The following is a 12,556-nucleotide window of genomic DNA, read 5'->3' as shown; positions in this document are numbered from 1 at the left end:
CGGGCTATAACGTGGTCTGATATAATTAGTGTGCATTTGCGTACATAGATTGTCCTGCAGGTCCTTTGTTTATACTCTCTTGGACAGTAGAGGGCCATTGACTCTCACAAAGTTTCATTCTGAAACTGTGACTGTTTATAAAACAAAACATAAAGCCACATTGGGGAGTTTGTAAGGCTTGTCTGGCAACCCTTGTTCATGAGAGTTCGCGCCAAATATTGCGAGATTGGTCTTCACCACGCCCACATTTCTATTAGGCCTCATTTGCATGCATACGGGATATACTTTTCGCGCACTAAGTAAATGAGCTTGTGCAGTTCTGTGCATTATGGAGGCGTCCTCATCGAAAAGTGTTCGGGAGTCTCGGGTAAGCGAGCAATTGTACCCGATAGCGAGAATAAACTTGGTGCCGAATTAAAACGGCGAGGGCGTATAAAAATTGCCTGTTGGTGTATGAAACGTTCGCTAAGGCCCGTCTGCAAAATTGGAAGTGGCGCATTTGTGTCATAACTGTGTTGCTTGTACATGCACATGCAGTAGGCCCAAGGGAAGCGATTCTGTTAGTGTGCATGTGGATTAATTGAATGTAGGCTCTTTCATGTCGTGAATCCAGTTTTGTAGGGTTTTTTTCATTGCATGTGCTCGAAGACTTGGCCTCTGAGTGAGGCTTGTTCAGCTACCGAGCAAACTGTTCGGGAATGCTAGTCCGCAACTTCGGCGAGGCGATGTAGCACGCTAGCGTCTCAATTTCGGCACGTTTCTTGTAATTTAGCACGGTAAGAGTTTGGGAGAGTACACGAGAAGTATCGTATGTGACACAGGTAAGGGCAATTGTCACCATATGTCCAGATGCCGTGGTGGAGCATTGACGTTTCTCCCACTAAGGCCCCTAATAATCGGCAGCAGAAGCCAACATTAGCCGTGTTCCAAAAAATGAATAACTTTGCATCAGAACTCAATTCCAAGTCATGTTAACAGAACACACGGCCATCTACAACCACTTAGCTTATAATTGCTTTGTCTGCTTTTACCAAATTTCACAAACTGGGAGTCTGTTGAGTGGTCGAATTCTGTTTTCCTCAACGTCGTTCGAAAAGCTAGTTTCCTCGGTATTGTTGCGCAACCTTTTAGACCTTAAAAGCACAGGTGTTTTGCTAAACCTTGGTTATGGTTCAGGTGTGCTTGCAATGATGTTATAAATGTATTCGATGAATTGGCTTGTAAAACTTAGTCTGCGGTCATTATGTATCTTTGAGGCGTATACCGTACATTCTAATCGGCAATCAAAGTATCTTCATTCGTTATATATAAATAATATTATTGAGTGAATGCATCGTGCCATTTCGGCCGCATCTTATCGCCCCTTTTCTGGCTTGCGAACCTGGGGTGCAGTGAAAGGAATGAGACGCCTGACCTCTGGTGGCGATTATTGGTAATGCACGAGAAAGCCGGAAGTATTGGCATTTAAAGATGGCGGCCTCCTGTGTTTACTTTCCCTCTCTTTTTCAAATTTTACCTTTCGCTGTCATATTTCCTGATCTTACCTATTTTGCCCGTTTTTTTCATAATACGTATTATTAGTATTATTATTTTTATCTTTCAGATTGTGAGGATTCCTTCCAGCGTGTCCAGCTATGTCAGCTGATGGTGACTGCCTCAGAAAAGAGGCGGAGAGGTGGAGAGCGTGCAGTTCTTTGTGTGGGTGCATCCAATAGCAGGACAGCGTCAGTCCCCTGCATACCTCCCAGGATTCCGTTTACCTTTCTCAGAGGAATGTCGACGGGTAAACATGCGAACAGGACCATGAAAGATTGTGTTTTATCAATCTGCTACTGCACATTTGCTTTGTTTGTTACTCTGCTGCCAGTTTAAGCAGTTTTATTAAGCGTATGTGCTTCCTGTGCTTGGTTTTACTGCCGCTCTGCTTGGTTTTACTGCTGCTCTGACTGAGAGCGCTCTCCAGGACGCCCCCCTTAAATAGCGGAGTCTCGGGTAAGTATCTTGTGCTCGCTTCGGCAGCACATATACTAAAATTGGAACGATACAGAGAAGATTAGCATGGCCCCTGCGCAAGGATGACACGCAAATTCGTGAAGCGTTCCATATTTTTGTGCCTTACGTGAGGTCTGACTACCATTTTTTCACTGTTTGACCCAATAATTGGTCCTTGGTCCGACTTTCTAAATCGTAAGGTCAATTGTCTTTGAATAAAGTTTTGTATTTTAGAGGTAAGTCCCAGGACATGAGTAAGTGCAAGCCCCGTTTGATGTTTGGTGTGCTTCTGTGGCTTTTTCATCAAAAGATCTCAGGTTTGGTCTTATTTGCAGTCTTAGTGCACTCTGAGGTCAGTACAGAAACAAACAACAAAATAAAAAACTTGATAACGCTCAGAGTCGGTATTTATGGGGTTAAAATATTGCTGAAAGGTGCAACTTTTAGACATTACTAAAAGAGGGAATGTAAACAGGAGGGCCCCTATCTTTAAATTACAACATTTCCAGGTGTTCCTACACTACCAGTAATCGCCACCAGAGGTCACATGTCTCCTTCCTTTCACAGCACCCGAGGCTCTGCAGCTAGAAAAGGGGCAAAAAGGAAACTGTCAAAAGGAGCACTCACGCATTCACAAAAGAACATAATTCACAACAAATAAAGATACATTAACTGCAGTATTGCTAATCAGAATACGCTAGTATACGTCTGAACGATACCTTGTACTACGGATGTGCTTTGCTGTGGTTCAGGTCTTTTTGCAATGCCGTTAGAAATGTATTTCATGAATTGCCTTAAAGTTCCTATCTGTAGTACAAGGTATCATTCAGACGATACCTTGTTAGCAATACTGCAGTTAATTTATCTTTATTTGTTGTGAATTATGTTCTTTTCTGAATGCGTGAGTGCGCCTTTTGACAGTTTCCTTTTTGCCTCTTTTCTAGCTGCAGAGCCTCGGGTGCTGTGAAAGGAAGGAGACATGTGACCTCTGGTGGCGATTACTGGTAGTGTAGGAACACCTGGAAATGTTGGGCTCTCCTGTTTACATTCCCTCTTTTTTGGCTCTTACCTTTTGCTATCAAATTTCCTGATCCTACCCATTTTCTACTTTTAAATAATAATTTTTATCTTTCAGCTTGTGAGGATTCTTTCCAGCGTGTCCAGCTATGTCAGCTGATGGTGCCTGCTTCAGAAAAGAGGTGGAGAGCATGCAGTGCTTTGTGCGGGTACATCCAATAGCAGCGTGGCAGTCCACTGCATACCGCCCAGGATTCCGTTTACCTGTCTCTGAGGGACTTACACGAGTAAAGATGTGAATAGGAACATGAAAGATTGTGTTTTATCAATCTGCTGTTGCACATTTGCTTTGTTTGTTTCTCTGTTGGCAGTTTAAGCAGTTTTATTAAGCGTATGTGCTTGGTTTTACTTCTGCCCTGACTGACAGCGCTCTCCAGGACGCACCCCTTAAGTAGCAGAACCTCAGGTACCATGGACCCTGCGCAAGGATGACACGCAAATTTGTGAAGCGGTCCATATTTTTGTCCCCTATGTCGAAGTCAAAGTGTTTTTATTTGTTAAGTGCACAGTATAACACAGGTCATTCTGAGCAAAGAAATTCTTATGACATGGCAGGCAGCAACTACGTAGAAGCAGAGCAAAAATATCAAAAAATATCTAAAATATACATAATATTAAACATATTTAAATATTAGCAGCAGTACCAGCCTGTACAGATGGGGGATATGGACAGTGAGAATTGGAGTATTACATATTTAAATATTAAACAAAGTGCAGGAGTGCTGATGAATATGTGCATAAGATTGTGATAATGTACATTGAACGTACATAGGAAGTGAAGGAGCATACATAGGAGGTCATGTGATCCCTGAGATTAATGTTGCTGGTTGAGAAGCCTGATGGCCTGGGGGAAAAAACTGAGTCTGGTCGTCCGTGCCCGGATGCTCCGGTAGCGTCTACCAGACGGCAGCAGCGAGAACAGACCATAGCCTGGGTGGCTGAAGTCTTATGATTTTCTGTGCTTTCCTAAGGCATCGTGTGTGGTAGATGCCTTGCACGGAGGGGAGGTGGCAGCCAATGATGCCCTCCGCTCTCTTCACCACCCTCTGGAGGGCTTTGCGGTCAGCAGCGGAGCAGCTGCCATACCAGGCAGTAATGCAGCCGGGTCTGACTAACATTTTTCCAATGTTTGACTCCGTATTTTGGTCCTTGTTCCGACTCTGAATCCTGATCCTGTATCCAGGACACAAGATGGCGGTGCCCTGTTTGAGGTCTAGTATGTTTCTGTGGCTTTTTCCTCTTTAGAGCTTGTTTTTTTTTCATGTAATGAGGGTAAAATGTTTCCGAAAGGTGGCAGCAAGCAGAAAGGCCATTCATAGCAATTTAGGCCTACGTAGAACTTGGGTAATGCTGCGATATGATCGGTTTGTGGCAGGTTAGGAAACAAAACTGAACAGACGATTGTCTGGATGTACAGGTCTGGCGGTCAGCGTCTGCTTGACCTTTGCTCGTAGTTCCCCTGGGGACAGCGGACGGTTGCCTAAAAATGCAGAGATGGCAGAAGCGGGCGGGGCGGGGCGCGGGCCCAGGTTGGGGTGTCTTCCGACGAAGCCACTTGACGTAGCTGAAAGATTTTATCAATCAGTTGCATTCTCTGCAAAATTGCAATAAGAGCGCCTGCTATAGAAAACAATATCTTATGGCACTTACGTGATCTTGCTCTTTTCCTCTGACTCGTAGAGGTCCCTCAGCGTGTCCGCTTTGTATTTTCTGAAGACAACGAGGCCGGGCTGGCTGGCCAGGGACCGCGCTTCCTCCTGCGCTTTGTGGAACCTGACTAACTGCACGAAGTCAGGGTAGACGCAGGCGTAACGGGTGAGAGCGTCCTTGTTGGCCATCTGAGACCCCTCGGACACGCTGGTCTCCCGCTCCCTCTGGTGCCCATGCACCAAGTGAATGGCGTAGCCAGCGGAAGGTCTGACCGTGGTACTTGCCAAACTCCATGGTGCATTGCCTCAGCACCAGTCTGGCGTTCCCATGGTCGCCTCCCGTGGCGATGACGTGGGCCCGTGCCACCGCCTCCACCTCCTCCGGCTTCCTTGCCCTGAATGGGGCTCTGCCTCCAGAGGCACCTGGGGCCGAGAGCCTCAGCACCTCTGAAGGTTTCAGGATGAGACTCCCCGAAAAAAGTCTCCTAAAGATCGGATTTTCCCTGATTGATGGAAAAGGTGTTAATTAATAACTGACCTGGTCAGACCCTGGTACTTTCCAAACTCTGCGGTGCTGTGGCTCAGAATCAGTTTGGCGTCCCCCGGAGACGATTGATGGAATTAAAGCACGCACTCCCACACTCCCACGATGAGTTTCTTTACTTGTACACAGGGCAAAATGTGCTTATCACAAGGTTCTTAGGCACGGGAAGTTACAGGGAATATTTCTGCAAATGTTTAATGTCATTTTGATTGGTTTGTGGCAGTCGTTCAACTCCCTTGAGCATTCTTGAAGTTTCCAGAGTTTTCACTAAAGAGTCTAGAAAGGAAATTTTGTTGAATTCCCAATCGATTTTTGAAGATTTCTTCAATTCAATTTCCAATTAAATCCCAGAGCAGGTATTTATAGAGTATTGAAAAGTCACTTAAGTCTGCATAAAATGCAGTTTAAATACAGTTAAATAGTATTGGACATGATCGGTTTGTGGCAGGTTAGGAAACAAAACTGAACAGACGATTGTCTGGATGTACAGGTCTGGCGGTCAGCGTCTGCTTGACCTTTGCCTGTAGTTCCCCTGGAGACAGCGGTCGGTTGCCTAAAAACGCAGAGTTGGCAGAAGCGGGCGGGGCGCGCGGGCCCAGGTTGGGGTGTCTTCCGACGAAGCCACTTGACGTAGCTGAAAGATTTTATCAATCAGTTGCATTCTCTGCAAAATTGCAATAAGAGCGCCTGCTATAGAGAACAATATCTTATGGCACTTACGTGATCTTGCTCTTTTCCTCTGACTCGTAGAGGTCCCTCAACGTGTCCGCTTTGTATTTTCCAAAGCCAACAAGGGTCGCTCCCTCCTGGCCGGGCTGGCTGGCCAGGGACCGCGCTTCCTCCTGCGCTTTGTGGAACCTGACTAACTGCACGAAGTCAGGGTAGATGCAGGCGTAACGGGTGAGAGCGTCCTTGTTGGCCATCTGAGACCCCTCGGACACGCTGGTCTCCCGCTCCCTCTGGTGCCGATGCACCAGGTGAATGGTGTAGCCCACGTCATTCCCAGTAGCCAGCGGAAGGTCTGACCCTGGTACTTGCCAAACTCCATGGTGCATTGGCTCAGCACCAGTCTGGCGTTCCCAGGGTCGCCTCTCGAGGAGATGACGTGGACCCGCGCCACCGCCTCCACCTCCTCTGGCTTCCTCGCCCTGAATGGGGCTCTGCCTCCAGAGGCATCTGGGGGCCGAGAGCCTCAGCACCTCTGGCGAAGGTTTCAGGATGAGACTCCCCGAAGGAAGTCTCCTAAAGATTGGATTTTCCCTGATTGATGGAAAAGGTGTTAATTAATAAGTGACCTGGTCAGACCCTGGTACTTTCCAAACTCTGCGGTGCTGTGGCTCAGAATCAGTTTGGCGTCCCCCGGAGACGATTGATGGAATTAAAGCACGCACTCCCACACTCCCACAATGAGTTTCTTTACTTGTACACAGGGCAAAATATGCTTATCACAAGGTTCTTAGGCACGGGAAGTTACAGGGAATATTTCTGCAAATGTTTAATGTCATTTTGATTGGTTTGTGGCAGTCGTTCAACTCCCTTGAGCATTCTTGAAGTTTCCAGAGTTTTCACTAAAGAGTCTAGAAAGGAAATTTTGTTGAATTCCCAATCGATTTTTGAAGATTTCTTCAATTTCCAATTAAATCCCAGAGCAGGTATTTATACAGAGTATTGAAAAGTCACTTAAATCTGCATAAAATGCAGTTCAAATAGTTAAATAGTATTGGATATGATCGGTTTGTGGCAGGTTAGGAAACAAAACTGAACAGAAGATTGTCTGGATGTACAGGTCTGGCGGTCAGCGTCTGCTTGACCTTTGCCTGTAGTTCCCCTGGAGACAGCGGACGGTTGCCTAAAAACGCAGAGTTGGCAGAAGCGGGCGGGGCGGGGCGGGGTGCGCGGGCCCAGGTTGGGGTATCTTCCGACGAAGCCACATGACGTAGCTGAAAGATTTTATCAATCAGTTGCATTCTCTGCAAAATTGCAATAAGAGCGCCTGCTATAGAGAACAGTATCTTATGGCACTTACGTGATCTTGCTCTTTTCCTCTGACTCGTAGAGGTCCCTCAGCGTGTCCGATTTGTATTTTCTGAACCCAACGAGGCCGGGCTGGCTGGCCAGGGTCCGCGCTTCCTCCTGCGCTTTGTGGAACCTGACTAACTCCACGAAGTCAGGGTAGACGCAGGCGTAACGGGTGAGAGCGTCCTTGTTGGCCATCTGAGGCCCCTCGGACACGCTGGTCTCCCGCTCCCTCTGGTGCTGATGCACCAAGTGAATGGCGTAGCCCACGTCATTCCCAGTAGCCAGCGGAAGGTCTGACCCTGGTACTTGCCGAACTCCATGGTGCATTGGCTCAGCACCAGTCTGGCGTTCCCAGGGTCTCTCGAGGAGATGACGTGGACCCGCGTCACCGCCTCCACCTCCTCTGGCTTCCTCGCCCTGAATGGGGCTCTGCCTCCAGAGGCACCTGGGGCCGAGAGCCTCAGCACCTCTGATAAAGGTTTCAGGATGAGACTCCCCGAAGGAAGTCTCCTAAAGATCGGATTTTCCCTGATTGATGGAAAAGGTGTTAATTAATACCTGACCTGGTCAGACCCTGGTACTTTCCAAACTCTGCGGTGCTGTGGCTCAGAATCAGTTTGGCGTCCCCCGGAGACGATTGATGGAATTAAAGCACGCACTCCCACACTCCCATTATGAGTTTCTTTACTTGTACACAGGGCAAAATATGCTTATCACAAGGTTCTTAGGCACGGGAAGTTACAGGGAATATTTCTGCAAATGTTTAATGTCATTTTGATTGGTTTGTGGCAGTCGTTCAACTCCCTTGAGCATTCTTGAAGTTTCCAGAGTTTTCACTAATGAGTCTAGAAAGGAAATTTTGTTGAATTCCCAATCGATTTTTGAAGATTTCTTCAATTCAATTTCCAATTAAATCCCAGAGCGGGTATTTATACAGAGTATTGAAAAGTCACTTAAGTCTGCATAAAATGCAGTTTAAATACAGTTAAATAGTATTGGATATGATCGGTTTGTGGCAGGTTAGGAAACAAAACTGAACAGACGATTGTCTGGATGTACAGGTCTGGTGGTCAGCGTCTGCTTGACCTTTGCCTGTAGTTCCCCTGGGGACAGCGGACGGTTGCCTAAAAACGCAGAGTTGGCAGAAGCGAGCGGCGCGCGGGCCCAGGTTGGGGTGTCTTCCAACGAAGACACTTGACGTAGCTGAAAGATTTTATCAATCAGTTGCATTCTCTGCAAAATTGCAATAAGAGCGCCTGCTATAGAGAACAATATCTTATGGCACTTACGTGATCTTGCTCTTTTCCTCTGACTCGTAGAGGTCCCTCAGCGTGTCCGCTCTGTATTTGCCAAAGCCAACAAGGGTCGCTCCCTCCTGGCCGGGCTGGCTGGCCAGGGACCGCGCTTCCTTCTGCGCTTTGTGGAACCTGACTAACTCCACAAAGTCAGGGTAGACGCAGGCGTAACGGGTGAGAGCGTCCTTGTTGGCCATCTGAGGCCCCTCGGACGCCATCCACCTGGTGCCCATGCACCAGGTGGATGGCGTAGCCCACGTCATTCCCAGTAGCCAGCGGAAGGTCTGACCCTGGTACTTGCCAAACTCCATGGTGCATTGGCTCAGAATCAGTTTGGCGTCCCCCGGAGATGATTGATGGAATTACAGCACGCAGTCCCACACTCCCATGATGAGTTTCTTTACTTGTACACAGGGCAAAATGTGCTTATCACAAGGTTCTTAGGCACGGGAAGTTACAGGGAATATTTCTGCAAATGTTTAATGTCATTTTGATTGGTTTGTGGCAGTCGTTCAACTCCCTTGAGCATTCTTGAAGTTTCCACTTCAAGTTTTCACTAAAGAGTCCAGAAAGGAAATTTTGTTGAATTCCCAATCAATTTTTGAAGATTTCTTCAATTCAATTTCCAATTAAATCCCAGAGCGGGTATTTATACAGAGTATTGAAAAGTCACTTAAGTCTGCATAAAATGCAGTTTAAATACAGTTAAATAGTATTGGATATGATCGGTTTGTGGCAGGTTAGGAAACACAACTGAACAGAAGATTGTCTGGATGTACAGGTCTGGCGGTCAGCGTCTGCTTGACCTTTGCCTGTAGTTCCCTTGGGGACAGCGGACGGTTGCCTAAAAACGCAGAGATGGCAGAACGAGTGAAGCGGGGCGCACGGGCCGGTCTGAGTCCCAGGTTGGGGTGTCTTCCGACGAAGCCACTTGACGTAGCTGAAAGATTTTATCAATCAGTTGCATTCTCTGCAAAATTGCAATAAGAGCGCCTGCTATAGAAAACAGTATCTTATGGCACTTACGTGATCTTGCTCTTTTCCTCTGACTCGTAGAGGTCCCTCAGCGTGTCCGATTTGTATTTTCCAAAGCCAACAAGGCTCGCTCCCTCCTGGCCGGGCTGGCTGGCCAGGGACCGCGCTTCCTCCTGCTCTTTGTGGAACCTGACTAACTCCACAAAGTCAGGGTAGACGCAGGCGTAACGGGTGAGAGCGTCCTTGTTGGCCATCTGAGACCCCTCGGACACGCTGGTCTCCCGCTCCCTATGGTGCCGATGCACCAAGTGAACGGCGTAGCCCACGTCATTCCCAGTAGCCAGCGGAAGGTCTGACCCTGGTACTTGCCAAACTCCACGGTGCATTGGCTCAGCACCAGTCTGGCGTTCCCAGGGTCGCCTCCCGTGGACCCGCGCCTCCGCCTCCACCTCCTCTGGCTTCCTCGCCCTGAATGGGGCTCTGCCTCCAGAGGCACCTGGGGCCGAGAGCCTCAGCCCCTCTGATGAAGGTTTCAGGATGAGACTCCCTGAAGGAAGTCTCCTAAAGATCGGATTTTCCCTGATTGATGGAAAAGGTGTTAATTAATACCTGACCTGGTCAGACCCTGGTACTTTCCAAACTCTGCGGTGCTGTGGCTCAGAATCAGTTTGGCGTCCCCCGGAGACGATTGATGGAATTAAAGCACGCACTCCCACACTCCCATGATGAGTTTCTTTACTTGTACACAGGGCAAAATATGCTTATCACAAGGTTCTTAGGCACGGGAAGTTACAGGGAATATTTCTGCAAATGTTTAATGTCATTTTGATTGGTCTGTGGCAGTCGTTCAACTCCCTTGAGCATTCTTGAAGTTTCCAGAGTTTTCACTAAAGAGTCTAGAAAGGAAATTTTGTTGAATTCCCAATCGATTTTTGAAGATTTCTTCAATTCAATTTCCAATTAAATCCCAGAGCGGGTATTCATACAGAGTATTGAAAAGTCACTTAAGTCTGCATAAAATGCAGTTTAAATACAGTTAAATAGTATTCACATTTAAAATGCTATTTAATGTGCTTGAAGTATTTCCAAATGAATGGACCCCAAATAATAATGCTTTTTTTTAATTTAAAGTTTTCAAATACTTAAAGTACTACAGCTGTTTTTCAAATGTTCTTTTTCCAAATGCCTTGGATGAAGTAGAATTTAAGGCCACTGGGTGCGTTTGAATGCTTTTGCAGAAAACTGATAAGTAACAGAAATTTGTGTTCTTTGATTTGAGATGTTAGTTGTGACCTTTTTCCATTTAAAAAGCTGCTGAGTAATTTTAGGAGATAAATGGTTGTCTGCTATTGATGTGCGACTTGGCTGTTTTTATCCTCTGTTGAATGATGCAAATGTTAAATTGTGTACACCACCGTGCGTGCATATTTTAAATAAAACTTGAAATGAAACTTAATTGCTGTTGTTCATTACTCTACGTGATGTCACAGTTTGTATTGTATTGTAAATGAGAATTGGTTCTCAACTGATTTTACCTGGTTAAATAAAGGTCAAATTACGAGGGTATGTACTATGGACCCACACATGGTTGCAAATAATTTAGGTAAGTTTTCGAAAGGTAGATACAAGTAACTGGCATCAAACTCAAAACAAGCTGATGTGCAGGAGCGAAGGGAAAACTTTTACTGGCACTATGCTGACACCTGGTGTTAAAGGTGAGTAAGGACAAAGGTTTCTCAGGTCAATAGGTGTATGATTTTTTCATTTTAATCTGACATTTGAGAGTACAGCACGGCGGATTCTATTACATGTTTGTGTAATGAGATGTTCAGAACACAATTATGTTTTCAAAAACCATGTTTCTCCTGAACATCACACATGGAAATACAGTAACAGTAGGAAAAGTTGAGACATTGATGTACACCCCTGGGACCTTCACAGTGTCCGCTAAAAGAGTGGAGCTTTGCCTCAGACATGCTTGCCGTGGCTGTCCCTACCAGCAATTCAAATACTACCGGTCCAAGCAGAGGGCAGAACAGGTAACTACAGCGACAAAATGTCCCCCACCCAGTAAGTGTATTAACCTTAATATTACTAGACCGTGTTTTGAGTGATATAAACGCATTAACATTACCTTTACCTTAAAAAATAAATACATTTTAAAAAACTCAAAACGGCACAAAAGCTAGATTACTAGCCTGCTCTGAACATTGGGAACACGAAATTATAAATAATCCTATTTTTTTAATATGAAGTTTATTCAAACAGGTACTGATAGATTGTTCATTTCACCAAATTTTGAGCTCCTGATCATAAACCGCATTTGCGGAAATGTCAAATCCAACTTCAAAACGTAAAAGGACGAAGCCGCCGATTCCACGTGATGAAATTGGAACAACCGGTCCTTCTGATTGGGCGCAAAAAGTATATAAAAAGTAGAAATTGGAACAAGGGCGTTTTATGATTGGCTGTGCAATTGGAACATTTGGAACAGAGAATATCGTGAGACAGCGCAATTAAGTCCCGCCCACACCCGGAGGGGAAAACAATTAATCGCTCTCCATTGACTTTGTATTGCGTGAAGGTGCCTCCTTGTCATTTCCATCTGCTAGCAAACAACATAAAAATGCCTAAAAGCTGCTGTGTGGTGGGATGCACTGTCAAAAGGGTAATGAACCCAGAACTCATAGAAAAGGCTCATAGGGGTTCGCTCTCCAGACTACGCCAGTTTTGCTGGGCCTTCGCCCTTACTCCTCTCTGCCCTCTCGTGCTCTCCGGCCGCAGCAGACCACCAGATGGACCCCCGGAGAACGAGGCCGAGGAGCAGGCAGATAGGGGGACCCGAGGACCTCCCCCCACAACGGCGGCGGCGCCCAGATCCAGCAAGAGCATCTGTGTGGATCAATGCTTGGCACCCCCTGCTGGAAGGGAGGTCCTACTGCGCCCCGAGGTGCTGATCTCAGATCAGCGCCCTCTGTTGCTGCACAGTTTGGTCCCGCTGGGAC

At 46.5% G+C, this 12,556-nt stretch overlaps 1 long non-coding RNA gene and 1 other non-coding gene across 5 annotated transcripts; both read left to right on the top strand.

Annotated features, from left to right (window-relative positions):
* Positions 1-200: 200 nt before the first annotated feature.
* Positions 201-11,007, top strand: LOC135233140 (uncharacterized). Of its 4 annotated transcripts, none has more exons than XR_010323768.1 (4): positions 201-367; positions 1,604-1,783; positions 3,128-7,515; positions 8,420-11,007. It is a non-coding gene; the product is annotated as an uncharacterized LOC135233140 (long non-coding RNA). The 4 variants fall into 4 exon arrangements; XR_010323767.1 differs by adding an exon at positions 2,937-2,996 and having other exon boundaries at positions 225-367; positions 1,604-1,992; positions 3,128-11,007; XR_010323765.1 differs by having other exon boundaries at positions 225-367; positions 3,128-11,007.
* On the top strand, positions 2,004-2,110 carry LOC135233817 (U6 spliceosomal RNA). The gene has a single exon (XR_010323951.1). It is a non-coding gene; the product is annotated as a U6 spliceosomal RNA (small nuclear RNA).
* Positions 11,008-12,556: the final 1,549 nt, after the last annotated feature.

This window comes from Anguilla rostrata, chromosome 10 (genome assembly GCF_018555375.3).
Source record: "Anguilla rostrata isolate EN2019 chromosome 10, ASM1855537v3, whole genome shotgun sequence".
In the NCBI taxonomy this organism is placed as follows: domain Eukaryota; kingdom Metazoa; phylum Chordata; class Actinopteri; order Anguilliformes; family Anguillidae; genus Anguilla; species Anguilla rostrata.
This window is presented reverse-complemented; position numbering and strand designations above follow the sequence as displayed.